An 18,830-nucleotide genomic window follows, 5' to 3' on the forward strand; every position below is an offset into this window, starting at 1 on the left:
TGTGCTCCCCTTCACCAAGATTTGTTGATTTTTTACCAGGACAGCAATACCATCTGCTTTATTTTGGTTTGAACCACTCCAAATAGAGGGTCCTTGTTGCCATTTGTCCTCCCAATTCTTGTAATTGTTAAAAAAAGGTAAAGCGCACTCCTGTAACAAAAACACATCAGAGGGTTGTGTACTTAAAAAATTTAAAACAGTTTGTGCTCTCGTTGGTGACCTCACACTTCTCACGTTTAACGTAGAGATGGTGATGGTCATGAGCGTTAAAACGAGAATAAAAGAAGACAGAAACAACATTTTAAAATTTTAAAAACAAATTATCCATTTAAAAACACATTTTCTTGTAAAACAAGTTCTTCCCGCATTTCCACACCATTGGAGGCAGGGAACTGAACATGTTTTCCTTCTGAGTCACAAGGTGAGCTCCTGGGTGTGGATGATTTCAGCTCAATCGATAGAAAAGAAATCTCATTGGCTGTTTGGCTTGGGAATAATCTATTCAGATCCTCCGATGAGGAGGAATCTGAAAATCTTCCCATTTTATCCTTTCCCATTTCTTTCCAGAGAGGGGAGTGTGCCACTCTCTTTTTTTTTATCGATTGAGCACAGGGGAGTTTCTCACTTAATTGACTTTCTTGCAGTGAATCCTCTATGTCCTCCCCTACCTTTTCACTTACCTCTAAGATGTTTTCTTCTGCCTCTTCCCTTTGGTCTTCCTCCCCCTGTTGCTCCTCACTCCTTAACTCCGCCCCCTCATTACCTCTAACATCTGATCCTTCTCCACCAATCGCAGAAATTGGCGGGAGATTTGAATCTTTTTGCTCCGCCCCCTCGTTATCCTTTTGTTTGCTTTTCTCAACCGCCATTTTATTTGCTTTAACTTTGTTGGCAAAGGACTTTGGGCAATCTCTGTAGAGATGATTGGAGTCTCCACACAGATTACACTTTCTGCCATTGGGACATTCGTCAAAAGTATGCCCAATTTCTCTACATTTCCCACAAAACGACTTCTGGCAAGCTTCCACTAAATGCCCCACCTCTCCACATCTACGACAGAGCTTGGGCATTCCCTGATAATAAATGTAGCCTCTGTTTTCTCCAAGCACAATCACTGATGGAAGATGTTTCAGGCCCTGGAAGCCCTGGGGATCTTCCCACTGTTTTATGGGAATCCTCCAGGAACAATTCCAGATGCCATCCTCATCCAGCATTTTCATGGCTTGGCCTCTAACAGAGCAATATCTACCCAACCAAGTACATATATCTTCTCCACTGACGGTTTCATTGAACATTCGGACAATAACCATTTTGTGGGTATTGTCGGTCAGTTTCTCCACCTTAAACATGGAAAAGAGGGTCTTTACATTTTCAAGTCTGGTCCAGAAGTCATTCAGCAAACTAGCTGACTTAAAACTTACATCAAATCCTTTATTAAAAGGGAGGGACAAAATACAATTCAAATCATTTGGTGTAAATCTCAAAGTTTGCTGAACAAATTTGCGGGAAAAATCCAACCGGGACATCTGAACAGGCTTTCCTTGGTTTTCTAAGAGTGTAAAACGCACGCTGTGGTGCCTCCGCACGCCGGCACGGGCAGCCGACATGTTGGAGGCACCAACAGCTAAAACAGGAGTTTAAAAAACTATCGACACAATAAAAGGATCTAAAAACAAGAATAAAAGACTTACCTTACAACCAGTATCTCAATTAAAATGTTCTCCTAAAAGCAAGCACAATACAATATAAATAAACAATAAATAATAAAAAAGTACAGCTGTAAGCAGTACAATATACCTCTTCAAGGTAAAGGAAAGTGCTATTACAAAAACACAGCCCAAAAACCCACAAAGAGGCGATCGCAACACTGCCAAATGACAAGACACTTGATCTTAGCCAAAAGGCCGAGAAGCGATGCCGTTGCCAAGCAGTGGGGGCAGAGCCGGCAAAGGCGACGCCCATCTGGGCCGCGGTGGGTTTCGTACTTTGCCTCTAGGACCACTGCTGTCGATCAGATCGTTTGTTAAATAGTGGAGATGATTTGAAACAACCTGCTTTCGCGAACTGGTCCTAGGTTTTTCCATCGACCTCCACAAAAGCACCGCAGTACAATTCTCTGGACTCCCTAGGTCGTTCTTGATCAGGAGGGGGGAAAAAAAAAAGCTCAACTTTAACATTTGGATAGTGTGACGAGTCCCTCGTTCTTCCTGCTACGGCCGGCCAGTGGGTGTGGCTGGGAGACTCATCAAGTGAACCATGTACACCCGTGCTTCCCTCTATAAAGCTTGGGCTTTGTTTGGCGTGGTGTGTTGCTTGCTCCTGGGTGCTTTGGTTTTGATTTTGGTCTTTGTTTATTTTGAGTTCCTTATTCATTTAAATGTGGTTCTGTCTGATGTTTGGTTATTGATGTGTCTGACAGAAATTGTGTTTGGTTTTGTTGATTTCTGGTTTCATATATTTTCTTATTTATGCTGATAAATCTCTTTTCGTTGCAACCTACCAAGCTGCCTATGTCCTCCGTTTCATTTGTCACGGCTTTGAGCCGGTCGTGACACTAGCGACCACGGGGTCATTTAGAAAACGGCCATGGTCGAGTGCCCCCAAAAGCCTGTCGTCCCTGAAGGAAAACTCAGAACTTTGCGAAACCAGGCGAGCGCACGCAACACCCGATTCCATAAAAGGGGCGTGCAAACACACACGGAGCCACAGACAACGCTACGACTGTTAGAAACCACAGGTTCTCTCGGCACCACCTAATCTTCTTTCAACCAGTATGTCCAGGGGAGAGCGCAAACGCAGTCCCCCACTACCATAAATTATGCAGTCGAGATTCCCACATTTGGGGAATTCGCAGGGGTCAGCACAACCGGAGTGCAATGGCCGAGCCTCGCCCTGGGTGAACCACCTTCCTGATCATGGTGTCTCCCCTGCCAGGTAAGTATGAGTCCCCAGGCCTCCAGTCAGAGGCTACCCTATCCCTCTTTGCCGTCCTCATCAACGGTGACCCCCTCCCCCACCCCAAGCAAAGGAAGGGCGTGTCCCTTCCATTACTTGACTGCGATTTCCGTGACCATGCCTTCAAGCCGGCAAACTGCCAAGCACCTACAGGTGCTGGTCGTATGATTAGAATGTCATCAAAAAGTTGATTTCTTTCACTAATTCCTTTCAAAAAGTCAAACTTGTATATTATGTACATTGCACACAGACTGATATATTTCAAATGTTTATTTCTTTTAATTTTGATGATTATAACTGACAACTAAGGAAAATCCCAAATCCGGTATCTCAGCAAATTTAGAATATTACTTAAGACCAATACAAAGAAAGGATTTTTAGAAATCTTGGCCAACTGAAAACTATAAACATGAAAAGTATGAGCGTGTGCAGCACTCAATACTTAGTTGGGGCTCCTTTTGCCTGAATTACTGCAGCAATGCGGCGTGGCATGGAGTCGATCGGTCTGTGGCACTGCTCAGGTGTTATGAGAGCCCAGGTTGCTCTGATAGTGGCCTTCAGCTCTTCTTAATTGTTGGGTCTGGCATATGGCATCTTCCTCTTCACAATACCCCGTAGATTTTCTATGGGGTTAAGGTCAGGCGAGTTTGCTGGCCAATTAAGAACAGGGATACCATGGTCCTTAAACCGGGTACTGGTAGCTTTGGCACTGTGTGCAGGTGCCAAGTCCTGTTGGGAAATGAAATCTGCATCTCCATAAAGTTGGTCAGCAGCAGGAAGCATGAAGTGCTCTAAAACTTCCTGGTATACGGCTGCGTTGACCTTGGACCTCAGAAAACACAGTGGGCCAACACCAGCAGATGACATGGCACCCCAAACCATCACTGACTGTGGAAACTTTAGGCTGGCCCTCAAGCGACGTGGATTGTGTGCCTCTCCTCTCTTCCTCCAGACTCTGGGACCCCGATTTCCAAAGGAAATGCCAAATTGACTTTCATCAGAGAACGTAACTTTGGACCACTCAGCAGCAGTCCAGTCCTTTTTGTCGAGGCGCCTCTGACGCTGTCTGTTGTTCAAGAGTGGCTTGACACAAGGAACGAGACAGCTGAAAACCATGTCTTGCATACGTCTGTGCGTAGGGGTTCTTGAAGCACTGACTCCAGCTGCAGTCCACTCTTTGTGAATCTCCCCCACATTTTTGAATGGGTTCTGTTTCACAGTCCTCTCCAGGGTGCGGTTATCCCTATTGCTAGTACACTTTTTTTCTACCACATCTTTTCCTTCCCTTCGCCTCTCTATTAATGTGCTTGGACACAGAGCTCTGCGAACAGCCAGCCTCTTTTGCAATGACCTTTTGTGTCTTGGCCTCCTTGTGCAAGGTGTCAGTGGTCGTCTTTTGGACAACTGTCAAGTCAGCAGTCTTCCCCATGACTGTGTAGCCTACAGAACTAGACTGAGAGACCATTTAAAGGCCTTTGCAGGTGTTTTGAGTTAATTAGCTGATAAGAGTGTGTGGCACCAGGTGTCTTCAATATTGAACCTTTTCACAATATTCTAATTTTCTGAGATAGTGACTTTGGGATTTTCCATAGTTGTCAGCTATACTCATCAAAATGAAAAGAAATAAACATGTGAAACCTCTCAGTCTGTGTGTAATGAATGAATATGATATATACAAGTTTCACTTTTTGAAAGGAATTAGTGAAATAAATCAACTTTTTGATGACATTCTAATTATATGACCAGCACCTGTACACGAGCTGCGGTCCTTTAGACCAGTGGTTCCCATCAGTCAGGCGTGTTTGATTAGATGTCTCCCTGATCAAACACACCCGATCCAACTCATCAGCTCGTTGGTAAAGACTCCAAGACCTCAGACGGGCGCATCAGACAAGAGTGACATTCAAGACGTGCAGTGCTGGTTTGGGAACCGCTGCTTTGGAACAACGGCGACCGTTTCATAAGGGTGCGAGACGGTGCCACCCTGCCAGCCACCCCACCGCAGGTACATAGAGACTCCTTGTGAAGCTCCAGCGACATTCCCTCTGCTATTAACCACAACGATTTGCAGTCCCCCAAAAGGGGAAGCACACCGTTCCTGGAGACACTGCAATACCAGGTCGATGCGTGGAGTGGACGGAGCAAGCCCCGGTTCCGGCTCCATGAGCCAAAAATCCATTTAATATGTAGTCCCCAGATAGGGGACGTATCAGATATTAAACTGATAAGAACAGATTCCATCTTTTACATACACAAACTCAGACAGTTCATCAACACATACTTTTTATAACTCACTTTAGGTCCCATTTAATCCCTTTTTCCCTTCAAACATTTTTTAATTTCCCCCTCAATATTATCATTTTGCACTGCGCCCTGCACTCTAGCCAAAACACAATAAAAAATTGATTTAGGACCCCATCCTGTTCGTTTGGACCTTAACATCGAAGTTCTGTGATTCCACAAAACCCTTTTGCCTTCTGATATAATTATCCACACCACCTTCCTCAATTCAAACTTCTGTCCCCCCAGACCCTCCCCATAAATTACCAGGTTCCGGGTCAGAGGAGGACCTTTCCACCCCTTCCACCACTGATACAGCAAAGTCCAGAAGGCAGATGAAACTGGGCATGTCCAAAATACATGTTCTATTGTTTCCTCCCTCCCACAACCAATTGGGCAGAAAGGTGACTTCCCTTGCCCATGACGATACTGCCTCTCCCTTACAGGCAAACGCCCCAGGGCCCCCAACCAATGAAGGTCTCTGCAAGCTCCATCCACATATGCTGGCTGTAGCATTGCCCAATTCACAGTGATGGGAAGAAATCTCTCTAGTCCCCCCTTCCCTGCCCCCCTCTCCCTTAAACCCTTGTACAGTTCCCTATGATTTATCACTGTTCCCTGTTCCAGACACCAAGGATGTTGACGTATAAATTTGGCAAACCACTGATATTCTTCCGGCCTGTCAAAAGCCCACGGAACCAACTTATCCCATGCAATCAAAGATCTTAGTGGAAAGGCTGCCCAGAACCTTGCAAAAAAATAAGCTTTGTGGTTTGTTGCCTGTAGGATTAAACGTGCCACAAAGGATGAAAAAATAGATGCTACCCACAAGGTAAAAAAAGGCACCTCCCTCCCACCCTTCTTAATTTCTTGGCTCACCTGAGCCCTGGATACCAGCTCGCACCTTCCCTTCCACAGAAAGGAGAACACAAGACCTTCCAACTCTCTGCCACAATTATAGGGAAGAGGGAACACATATGCCAAATAATTGACTGTAGGCAACAAGTCTGCTTTTATCACTAATGTTCGGCTAGTTAAAGAAAGCTCTCTAGTGTTCCAAAGGCCAATTTTGGAGCGCACTTTCCCAATCAAAACCCTCCAGTTCTCCTTAGCGCTGTTCTGCCTGAAGAAACGCACTCCCAAAACCTTCAGACCATCTTCACATAAGCTATATCCCTCAATGGCTGTCTCCCGCCTAGCCCATCGACCTACATACATGACGGCTGACTTTGACATGTTCACTTTCGCCCCTGTAACCCTCCCAAAATCTCCCAAAATCTTGCTTGTTTCTAAAAAATCCTGCCTTGATGTCAAAAACAGTGTCATGTCATCTGCATACAGCGACACCTTTGCTTGCAGACCTCCAGCCCCCGGCATGTGCAGGCCAGTAAAGGCCTGACATGCCCTTAAACGGGAAGCTAAAGGTTCAATGAACAAAATATAAAGAAGAGGGGAGAGAGGACATCCCTGTCTTACTCCTCCCAGCTGCTCAACTGACTCTGTCAGGAAACCATTAACTTTAAACTTACTTACCGCCCCCTTATACAATAAACGAACCCACGCCCTGATACTTGCCCCAAAACCTACCCTCTCAAGAACTGCAAACAAAAAGGAGAGACTAACTCGATCAAAAGCTTTCTCCTGGTCGAGGCTCAAAATTGCTAGAGAAAGCTGCCGTTGCTCAGCCCACCCAATAGCATCTCTGATCAAAGTCAAATTTAGGCTGCCAGAGCGGCCTGGTACCCCACAAGTCTGGTCTGGGTGCACCACCTTCCCCACCACAGACCTCATTCGTATAGCTATGACCTTCGCAAGGATTTTATAGTCAGTAGTAAGGAGAGTGATGGGCCTCCAGTTTGCCAAATCTGTCTTATCTCCCTTCTTATACAAAAGGGAGACATGCCCTGTCCTCATAGAAGCTGTGAGTGACCCAGTCATCAGGCTCTCATTATACACCTCAACCAGGTCCTGTCCAATAAGTTGCCAAAAGGAGCAGTATATCTCAACTGGCAACCCATCACAGCCAGGAGCTGTCCCTTTCCTAAGTGATGCCATTGCCTCTTCTGCCTCCTGCAAAGACACCTCCCCTTCTAATGCGGCAGCATCATCACCCTCCAAGACACTCTCTAAACTTGTCAAGAACACCCTCGCCTGAGAGTCTACCAAACCTCGGGGGCTAAAAAGCTGTTTATAAAAAACTGCCACCGTCTTCAACATTTCAGCTGTAGATGTAACATTACCCTTCTCTGTCTTTAACCCTTCTATGCATTTCCTCTGCTGCTGTCTCCTCACAGAGGCAAAAAAATATTTTGATGGACCCTCCTCTAAAAACCGTCTCCTTGCACCCATTTCTAACATAAATTTCTCTGCTTCCTTCATATAAAAACCTTTAACCCTCTCTTGGATAGCATAGAATCTGCCCCACTCCTCAGCTGCCTCTCTGCCCTCCTGAGCCCATAAGGACTGCATCTCCCTAATCCAAACACTAATGAGCCCTCGTCTTTTTACTGCCTTAGCCTCCCCCCACCATCTACAGAAGTTAGCTATTCTCTCTTTTACTCCCTCCCACCACTGAGCCTGCGTTTCAAACAGACACTTCAAATTCTGCCAGGCCCTGTATAGGTGCTTAAACACTTGAACAAAAAACTTATCCTGAAGGAAAGATCTGTTCAACCTCCAAGATCCTCTCCCCCTCTGAATACCCCCAACCTCCATCTCGACTCCTATCATACAATGATCAGACAACCAAACCGGCAAGAAGAAGAAATCATCAACCTTAACTCCTGCTGACACAAACACATAATCCAAACGAGATTTTTCCCCTCTACTATTTCTCCAAGTAAAGCCCTCCAAAGCCCTTCCCACCACTTTAAAGGAGTCATAAAGAGAAAAACTCTTAAGGAGGAAAGCCAAATCACCCTTTGGCTCCCTATCTAAAGAAACATTAAAATCCCCTCCCAAAACCACCTTCCGATTTGTATAAAACAAAGGTTTTAATAAATTAAAGAAACCCCCTCTCTCCTCCCTCTTACTAGGCGCATATACATTAATCAGTCTGATGCTAACACCCCTCCATCTTACATCAGCATACAACACCCTCCCCGGAACTACCATTAAATTCTCTTCAATGACAAATTCCTGAGAGTTAAAAAGTATTCCCACCCCATCTGCCATCACATTCCCTGCCCCCCACATAGATGGACCTTTTCCCCAGTCCTTTGCAAAAAGAAGCTCATCTCTGCTGTTCTCTAAATGACATTCCTGTAAAAACATAATGTCAAAATTAACAGAACTCAAGGACTCAAAAAAAGCTATCCTTCGTTTTGCCATTTTCAATCCTCTTACATTTAGAGTGGCCACCCTCAGCCCCCCCATTTTAGGCAAACACTAAAGAAAAACAGTCCTTATCCCTTATCCCCTCCAAAACCTCCCTTCCCACCCCCTGTGGTACATCCCTTCACCCTTCTAGCTACTACCTCCGTCCACCCCTGAGAATCATCTTCAGTACTCTCCCCACACTCTCCCCACTCCATCCCCCCCTCCCCCCCATCCCCCCCCTCATATACTACTTCTTTAAAAGCTTTAACCGCTCCCGCTCCCTTCCCCGAGTCATGTAAAGATACCAAGTCCTCCAAAGAAACAAAAGTCTTTACTGTCTCAATCTTGCTGCATTTTCGGTCCCTCTCGTCCTCTCCTCCGCCATCTTCTTCCACCGCTCGCCGACGTCCTCTTCCCCCTGATATCTCCATCTCGCTGTCTCCGCCTCCACTTTGCTCAGAAGTTATAATGTCTAAAGCATCCAGTTGCGACCATGTAAACCTGGCTGGGTCTTCAGCTTGTGGAGTATCTTGAATGGTGTTGTTACTAGACACAATTGCAGCCCCGGAAAACACCTCTGCAATATCGATGTCTGACCAGGTCTGTCCAATACCCTGTGACTGCTCCCTCTCTTGAGCTGCCCCCGGAGGACGTGGCTGGTTGACCTCTGCAACTGCTGGTCCTTTGTCCTGGTGATGCACAGCACTTTCCTCAGCCCCCTGGTCTTTATTAGCACCCTCTGTTGCAGCTGTAAGCTCTGTCTGGTTGATTGAAGAGTTGGATGAGAGCCAGCCCGTTTTAGTCTAGGGGTAATGACATGGCAGTAACAAAATTTTGGAGAGAGAGAGCACAGGAACCTCTTGTCTCCCACCCCAGCAACACACATCCAAAACCAATGATTCTTAAAGGATATTTATTAAATCAAATGTAAAAGATAAAAGGAAGAACATAAGCTTCAGGAGGGGGCAAAGGCCAACATAACAAACAAAACATTCCTAACTCAAGTTTAATCATAACTTACCTATACATAACCAAAAAAAAAAATAAATAAATAACAAATGAACTTGCCTATCTTCCTGACTACAAATAACCAGGAGAAAAGCAATTTCAAACAAAAAAAGGCACCCACCTCCCTACAGATTTACTTAAAATAAATCTTACATTCTAAAGAAAACAAAGCCTATAAGTCTTCAACTACATTCACAGCAGCACCAATGGTTTACAATAATCACGGACCAAAAACACAGTGGCATTATCTGGGGCAAGAGAAAAGAAGTCCATGTGGCAAACAACCATCTGCATCCCTCTCCCTCTCCGCTTGTTGTGAGACAGGGCTGTCTTTATATGCTGGCTTTCTCTTGGGTGCAGCCAATCAGTGGCTCTGATGTGAATGGGCAGCCAATCAGCCACAGGTGTACCCAATTACCTCCCTCAGCAAGGTAGTTGTGGACATGTAGGAAAAACAAAAAAAAGAAAACACAAAAACACATAAAACAATTAAATAAAATAAAGTCTCCAGACGTAACACTCCCACCGTTAAATTTTACAACCCCTAGATTGTAAAAAACAAGCAACACACAAAACTCTAATAGTAATGCAACAAGCCTATTGCTTCTCAACTCAGTTTGTTTTAACCAAACCCCTTAAATCTCTGCATCTGCAGTCCTGGAAAGTGCATCCGCCACCACATTCTCTTTACCACGGATGTGCTTGAGGTTAAGGTTATACTCCTGGACAATTAAAGCCCAGCGCATCAAACGTTGATTGGAGTTGGACATGCGGGAGAGAAAGATCAACGGGTTATGGTCAGTATACACATCGATAGGCATGGCGCTACTTCCCAAATAAACCTCGAAATGCTGGAGAGCCAGAAGCAAGGCAAGTGCCTCCTTCTCAATCGTGCTATAACGTTGTTGGCATTTTGAGAACTTCTTTGAGAAGTAGCAGATGGGGTGATCGATACCACAGGAGTCCTCCTGCAGCAGGACTGCTCCAGCACCGGTAGCACTGGCATCTATTTGGAGTTTGAAAGGCAAATCAAAATTAGGTGCAGACAACACTGGGGCATGGCAAAGGAGATCTTTTGCGGCTTTAAAAGCATTATCACACTCGGTGCTCCACTTAAAACTCTTGGTAGTACTGAGGAGGTCAGTAAGAGATGACACAACAGTAGAAAAATTACAACAAAACCCCCGGTAATACCCACTCATACCCAAAAATCTGCGTAGTTCACGCTTGTTACGGGGTGTAGGAAACTCAAGTATGGCAGTAACCTTGGCCTCAACTGGCTTAACACAACCCTGGCCAACTTGTTTTCCCAGATAGGTTACCACAGCTTTACCTATCTCACATTTAGCAAGATTCAAGGTTAGAGAGGCAGCAGCCAGGCGGCTGAACACTAACTCCAAAGACTTTACGTGATCTTCCCAGGTTTTTGAATAAATTACTACATCATCTAGATAGGCATTGCAATTCGGCACTCCTGACAAGACCACCTGCATAAGGCGCTGGAAGGTGGCAGGTGCATTTCGCATTCCAAAAGCTAAGACCTGATATTGTAGAAAGTGTTCAGGAGTGACAAATGCAGATATCTCAGCTGCACGGGGAGTTAGGGGCACTTGCCAATAACCCTTTAACAGGTCTAATTTTGTGACATATCTGGCTGAGCCTACTCTGTCAACACAGTCCTCGAGCCGAGGCAAAGGAAATGAGTCAGGCTTTGTTATGGAGTTAACCTTACGGTAATCAGTACAGAAGCGATAGGAGCCGTCAGATTTAGGCACTAATAAACAGGGCGAACTCCATGGACTCCGACTATGCACCGCTAGTCCATGCTGCAACATGTACTCAACCTCAGATCCCATTATCTCACGCTTCCTAGGATTTACTCTATAAGGATGTTGCTTGACTGGCTGAGATTCACCTACATCAATGTCATGTTCTAACATGGTCGTTCTGCCAGGCACATCAGAAAAGAGTGAGGGGTAGTCATGAACCAACCTAATAATCTGGTCACTCTGTTCTCTTGTCAAATATACAAGAAAGCTCGGCAAGTCATTCAATATGACAGAGTTTTGAAGGCGTTTAGCTGCAATTTCTACACCCTTTTCAGCTGGTTCATCTTCTGGTATTACACTAGCAGTGACCACAGCAACAGGTGAAACAGAGGAGGAAGCAGGCTTCTCCCCACGTTTAATAAACCGCTTCAACATATTTATATGGCATAGGCGGGTCTTGCGTCTGCGGTCAGGAGTATGAATGACATAATTGGTGTCACTGAGCTTTTCTTTGACTTCATAGGGACCCGAAAATTTAGCTCGAAACACAGAACCTGGATCGGGTAAGTAGACAAGGACACGGTCACCCGGTTGAAAACTACGATTCACACTTCTTTTATCGTAATGGGTCTTCATTTTTGACTGAGCTGCAACCAAATGTTCTCTAGCAAGTTTGCTGGCCTTATGCAATCGTTCACGAATAGTGCTAACATAGTCAATTACTGTCACAGGCAGAGAGTCTTTAGCTAATAATTGCTCACTTAATAGCTTCAAAGGACCACGCACAGTGTGGCCGAAAACAAGATCAGCTGGACTAAACCCAAGACTCTCTTGCTCTGCTTCACGGGCAGCAAACATAAGGTAAGGAAGACCCTCAGCCCAATCTTTCCCATTGGCTATACAATAGGAGCGCAACATTGATTTAAGGGTTTGATGAAATCTTTCAAGCGCCCCCTGTGACTCAGGGTGGGAGGCGCTTGAAAGCTGATGTTTAACCCCTAACTCAACAAGAGCCTGTGTGAATGCCTTAGATGTAAAGTTTGACCCTTGGTCAGTTTGTACAACACGAGGTAGACCAAAGGTAGTGCAGAACTTCACTAATTCCTTAATGACGACTTTAGCTTTAATCGAGCGTAAAGGAATCGCCTCTGGGAAACGTGTTGCGGTACACATTATTGTTAGAATGTATTCGTGTCCTGACTTGGATTTGGGTACTGGTCCCACACAGTCAACAAGCAAGCGCTCAAAAGGCTCTTTCATAACCGGTATTGGCTGCAGAGGTGCGACTGGTATCTTTTTATTGGGCTTTCCCGCCAGTTGACATACAGGACAAGATCTACAAAAGTCAGATACATCAGATTTTAATCCGGGCCAATAAAAGTACCGTGAAACTCGACGAAAGGTTTTTGTGACACCCATGTGTCCTGATAACACATGTTCGTGAGCCAAGTGCAATACCTGCCCTCGGTAATCAGTTGGCAATACAATTTGGGGCGATTCTTGTGAATCCTCATGAGCCTCACGCCTCCACTTACGCATGAGTACCGCATCTTCCCAAAAGTAAGCTACCTTAGCATTAGACACTTGACACAGGGGAACAGCAGCTTCTGTGCAATGTACCAATGAGGGGTCTGATTTCTGTGCAGCAGCCAATTGCTCCTTACCAATCTTTAAAGGAAATGTAACTGCACTCTCACAGTTAGGGCAATGTTCTGACTCTACTGGTATCTCATCTTCCACTAACTCATCAGGTACCGCCAAAAATGATTCAGAGAGATCTACCATGTCTCTGAATTTAGACGATTGAGCACGGGTCACAACACATGCAGGAAAAGCTGCAGGAAATTGACGTGCTAAGTCGGGTTTCTCACTCATGGTAGGTTTACGAACCACAATTGGACAGGGAAAAACGTCGCCCCCTGCAAGGTCATTTCCCAAGATAACGCCCACCCCCTCGACAGGTAACTGAGAACGTACACCAAGTTTTACAGTACCTGTAACGAGTTCCGATTTCAAGTACACATTATGAAGAGGAACATTTATACACTGCATTCCAATTCCACGTATAAGCACATCTGTACCAGAGTAAGTTTCAATAGACCGGGGCAATAACTCCTCTAAAATAAATGACTGAACTGACCCAGTGTCTCTCAAAATGGTGACAGGTTTACACTCAGAATCAATTGAGTGAGACACTGAGCCAGTCAGGAGGAAAGGCTGGTAGGAAGGAGCGGTTGTAGGATTCTCATTAGACACGGGGTGTACGAGTGCAACACTTTTAGATTTGGAAGCAGAATTCTTTTGCTTCCATGCTTTACAGTCAGAAATTAAATGACTGGTATCAAAACAATAAAAGCAAGCTCGCTTATCACCGGAGGCATTTTTACGACGGACACTCAAATGTGCCTCACCTTTGCCATTGCGTGAGAAAACACGGGTCGCTTCCCTATCAGATACTTCGCAAACGGCAGGGGATACATTAACACGACGTGCAGGGGGAAACACATTCCGATGAGTCAACACAAACTCATCGGCCAGAACGGCGGCGTCGGAAAGGTTCGCAACTTTCTGCTCATTTAAATGGACAACAACATTTTCCGGAATACAACTTTTAAAGTCCTCCAGCAAGATAAGCTCTTGAAGCTGATCAAGAGACATAATCTTGCTGGAGAGACACCACCTCTCAAAAAGGGTTTTCTTCTCCCTCGCGAATTCAACAAATGTCTGTCTGGCTGTTTTCACATGTGATCTAAATTTTTGTCGGTATGCCTCAGGCACCAACTCGAACGCTCGTAGAACGGCAGATTTTACTACATCATAGTCAAGAGACTGTTCTATTGGTAAGGCGGAGCAAACCTCTTGCGCTTTACCAGAAAGACTGCACTGCAACAAAAGAGCCCACACATCTTTTGGCCACCGTAATTTCATAGCCACCCGTTCAAAGGCAACAAAGTACGAATCCACTTCTGCCTCTCTAAATGGGGGTACGAGTTTAAGATACTTGCCAACATCAAAATCAGGCTCAGAAGTTGCATTATCAATACTTTGAGGCAAAATAGCAACAGGTGAAACGACGGAAGACAAAGCAGCACTTTGAGGTACAACAGCGGCAGGTGAAGTAGCAGGAGATATCATAGAAGGTAATCTTGAGCGAGGCATAGGAACTGGTTTTTGATTTAATTCCTGAGCACGCAAGTCTAACTGACGCATCCTAATATCCCTATCCGCTTGTGCCTCTATAGCACGAAGCCTGATCTTTTGACCCTCACACTCCTGTTTTTTTATAAGAAGGTCCAACTCCTTCAACTTGACAGCTAACATAGACTCACCCAGAGACTCAGTCGCCAGACCAGGAAGAACCCCACCTGCCACAGCTTCTGCTGCAAGCCCAGGTTGTCCCTCAGCACTGATGGCAGAGTAATCTGGCAAAATTCCATCCTCAATCAGCTTTTCTCGCAAGTGATCTTTAATAACTTGTTTGGTAGACTGCCTAGGAACCTCAACATTAAAGAAGTCTGCAATTACCAACAAATCTGCCTTCCTGCAACGCTCAAAAACTTCTATGGTAGGAGAAAGGGTAAATGAAATCAAATCAAATTCCATAATTCTCAGTACCACAGGAGCTTTCTCCCTTACCAGAAAGAAAACAGCCAAACAGAACAAAAGAAAATGAGCAGATACTTACAATTACGCCACGGTAAACTTTCACTTGAAAGGACGAGCCCCCACTTGTTACATGCCAGCCCGTTTTAGTCTAGGGGTAATGACATGGCAGTAACAAAATTTTGGAGAGAGAGAGCACAGGAACCTCTTGTCTCCCACCCCAGCAACACACATCCAAAACCAATGATTCTTAAAGGATATTTATTAAATCAAATGTAAAAGATAAAAGGAAGAACATAAGCTTCAGGAGGGGGCAAAGGCCAACATAACAAACAAAACATTCCTAACTCAAGTTTAATCATAACTTACCTATACATAACCAAAAAAAAAAATAAATAAATAACAAATGAACTTGCCTATCTTCCTGACTACAAATAACCAGGAGAAAAGCAATTTCAAACAAAAAAAGGCACCCACCTCCCTACAGATTTACTTAAAATAAATCTTACATTCTAAAGAAAACAAAGCCTATAAGTCTTCAACTACATTCACAGCAGCACCAATGGTTTACAATAATCACGGACCAAAAACACAGTGGCATTATCTGGGGCAAGAGAAAAGAAGTCCATGTGGCAAACAACCATCTGCATCCCTCTCCCTCTCCGCTTGTTGTGAGACAGGGCTGTCTTTATATGCTGGCTTTCTCTTGGGTGCAGCCAATCAGTGGCTCTGATGTGAATGGGCAGCCAATCAGCCACAGGTGTACCCAATTACCTCCCTCAGCAAGGTAGTTGTGGACATGTAGGAAAAACAAAAAAAAGAAAACACAAAAACACATAAAACAATTAAATAAAATAAAGTCTCCAGACGTAACACCTCACACATGAGAGATTCCAAATCTGCTTGCAGATCTTCCCCCTCCTTAAATAAACTAGCGTAGCTCTTCTTTCTGGCTGGACAACCCCGATACAAATGTTCTTTACTTCCACACAGACTGCAATGCTTGGGAGCAGTACATTCCGCCGCCACATGATCCGTCTTCCCACAGAATCTACATCTCTCTCCCTTGCACTCCACTTTCACATGACCCTGCCCTCCACATCTTCGACAATACACGGGCTGTCCGGGATAGTGCAGGAAACCTCTGTTCGGTCCAATAGAAAAGCTGCCTGGAGGGTGCAGCACAGTGCCAGGTGAAGAGGAGTCAAGTCTCAACTTCACCATGTACCTCCTCTTCCCATTCCATATTCCATATCGATCTCTCAAGCGCTCTCCTCCTCTTACAACATCACAATATCTTGCAATAAATGCCAGGACATCGCCATCCAAATATATACAAAAGGGTTGTATATATGAATAGTAAGTGGGATAAAATCCTGAACAAACACAGGCTGAAGCTGCAGGCCCTCCAGCAATTTATGACCTTCCTTTTTCTTCCAGGCTTCAAAAAAACCAACACAGTCCTTCAAAACACAAAAAGTTAAATCCAAAAATCCAGTTGACACAAAATCTTGTAAACAAAAAACTTCAGCAGGCTGTATCTTGAAAAGTCCTCTAAGAATTTCAGTAACAAAAAAATCTCTTCCAAAACGTTGCTTCACCAATTCTTCAGCATCTTTCTTCAACAACACACGAATCGTATTCCTCAACCGCACCATCAAGGCCGACTCTCTTTCGTCGTTCCCCGACATAACTCCTGGGTAAGATACTACACTTGATCTTAGCCAAAAGGCCGAGAAGCGATGCCGTTGCCAAGCAGTGGGGGCAGAGCCGGCAAAGGCGACGCCCATCTGGGCCGCGGTGGGTTTCGTACTTTGCCTCTAGGACCACTGCTGTCGATCAGATCGTTTGTTAAATAGTGGAGATGATTTGAAACAACCTGCTTTCGCGAACTGGTCCTAGGTTTTTCCATCGACCTCCACAAAAGCACCGCAGTACAATTCTCTGGACTCCCTAGGTCGTTCTTGATCAGGAGGGGGGGGGGGGAAAAAGCTCAACTTTAACATTTGGATAGTGTGACGAGTCCCTCGTTCTTCCTGCTACGGCCGGCCAGTGGGTGTGGCTGGGAGACTCATCAAGTGAACCATGTACACCCGTGCTTCCCTCTATAAAGCTTGGGCTTTGTTTGGCGTGGTGTGTTGCTTGCTCCTGGGTGCTTTGGTTTTGATTTTGGTCTTTGTTTATTTTGAGTTCCTTATTCATTTAAATGTGGTTCTGTCTGATGTTTGGTTATTGATGTGTCTGACAGAAATTGTGTTTGGTTTTGTTGATTTCTTGTTTCATATATTTTCTTATTTATGCTGATAAATCTCTTTTCGTTGCAACCTACCAAGCTGCCTATGTCCTCCGTTTCATTTGTCACGGCTTTGAGCCGGTCGTGACAATAGCGACCACGGGGTCATTTAGAAAACGGCCATGGTCGAGTGCCCCCAAAAGCCTGTCGTCCCTGAAGAAAAACTCAGAACTTTGCGAAACCAGGCGAGCGCACGCAACACCCGATTCCATAAAAGGGGCGTGCAAACACACACGGAGCCACAGACAACGCTACGACTGTTAGAAACCACAGGTTCTCTCGGCACCACCTAATCTTCTTTCAACCAGTATGTCCAGGGGAGAGCGCGAACGCAGTCCCCCACTACCATAAATTATGCAGTCGAGATTCCCACATTTGGGGAATTCGCAGGGGTCAGCACAACCGGAGTGCAATGGCCGAGGCATGCCCTGGGTGAACCACCTTCCTGATCATGGTGTCTCCCCTGCCAGGTAAGTATGAGTCCCCAGGCCTCCAGTCAGAGGCTACCCTATCCCTCTTTGCCGTCCTCATCAACGGTGACCCCCCTCCCCCATCCCAAGCAAAGGAAGGGCGTGTCCCTTCCATTACTTGACTGCGATTTCCGTGACCATGCCTTCAAGCCGGCAAACTGCCAAGCACCTACAGGTGCTGGTCGTATGATTAGAATGTCATCAAAAAGTTGATTTCTTTCACTAATTCCTTTCAAAAAGTCAAACTTGTATATTATGTACATTGCACACAGACTGATATATTTCAAATGTTTATTTCTTTTAATTTTGATGATTATAACTGACAACTAAGGAAAATCCCAAATCCGGTATCTCAGCAAATTTAGAATATTACTTAAGACCAATACAAAGAAAGGATTTTTAGAAATCTTGGCCAACTGAAAACTATAAACATGAAAAGTATGAGCGTGTGCAGCACTCAATACTTAGTTGGGGCTCCTTTTGCCTGAATTACTGCAGCAATGCGGCGTGGCATGGAGTCGATCGGTCTGTGGCACTGCTCAGGTGTTATGAGAGCCCAGGTTGCTCTGATAGTGGCCTTCAGCTCTTCTTAATTGTTGGGTCTGGCATATGGCATCTTCCTCTTCACAATACCCCGTAGATTTTCTATGGGGTTAAGGTCAGGCTTCACCAATTCTTCAGCATCTTTCTTCAACAACACACGAATCGTATTCCTCAACCGCACCATCAAGGCCGACTCTCTTTCGTCGTTCCCCGACATAACTCCTGGGTAAGATACTACACTTGATCTTAGCCAAAAGGCCGAGAAGCGATGCCGTTGCCAAGCAGTGGGGGCAGAGCCGGCAAAGGCGACGCCCATCTGGGCCGCGGTGGGTTTCGTACTTTGCCTCTAGGACCACTGCTGTCGATCAGATCGTTTGTTAAATAGTGGAGATGATTTGAAACAACCTGCTTTCGCGAACTGGTCCTAGGTTTTTCCATCGACCTCCACAAAAGCACCGCAGTACAATTCTCTGGACTCCCTAGGTCGTTCTTGATCAGGAGGGGGGGGGGGAAAAAAAGCTCAACTTTAACATTTGGATAGTGTGACGAGTCCCTCGTTCTTCCTGCTACGGCCGGCCAGTGGGTGTGGCT

General features: G+C 45.2%; 4 non-coding genes across 4 annotated transcripts; all 4 read right to left on the bottom strand.

Annotated features, from left to right (window-relative positions):
* Nucleotides 1-2,778: 2,778 nt before the first annotated feature.
* On the bottom strand, nucleotides 2,779-2,942 carry LOC137010036 (U1 spliceosomal RNA). The gene has a single exon (XR_010893116.1). It is a non-coding gene; the product is annotated as a U1 spliceosomal RNA (small nuclear RNA).
* A 2,095-nt stretch (nucleotides 2,943-5,037) lies between these two features.
* LOC137010267 (U2 spliceosomal RNA) lies at nucleotides 5,038-5,225 on the bottom strand. Its single transcript, XR_010893315.1, has one exon. It is a non-coding gene; the product is annotated as a U2 spliceosomal RNA (small nuclear RNA).
* Nucleotides 5,226-16,477: 11,252 nt separating this feature from the next.
* Nucleotides 16,478-16,677, bottom strand: LOC137010337 (U2 spliceosomal RNA). The gene has a single exon (XR_010893357.1). It is a non-coding gene; the product is annotated as a U2 spliceosomal RNA (small nuclear RNA).
* Nucleotides 16,678-17,540: 863 nt separating this feature from the next.
* Nucleotides 17,541-17,704, bottom strand: LOC137010061 (U1 spliceosomal RNA). The gene has a single exon (XR_010893140.1). It is a non-coding gene; the product is annotated as a U1 spliceosomal RNA (small nuclear RNA).
* Between the last annotated feature and the right edge of the window lie 1,126 nt (nucleotides 17,705-18,830).

This window comes from Chanodichthys erythropterus, chromosome 20 (assembly GCF_024489055.1).
Source record: "Chanodichthys erythropterus isolate Z2021 chromosome 20, ASM2448905v1, whole genome shotgun sequence".
NCBI lineage: Eukaryota > Metazoa > Chordata > Actinopteri > Cypriniformes > Xenocyprididae > Chanodichthys > Chanodichthys erythropterus.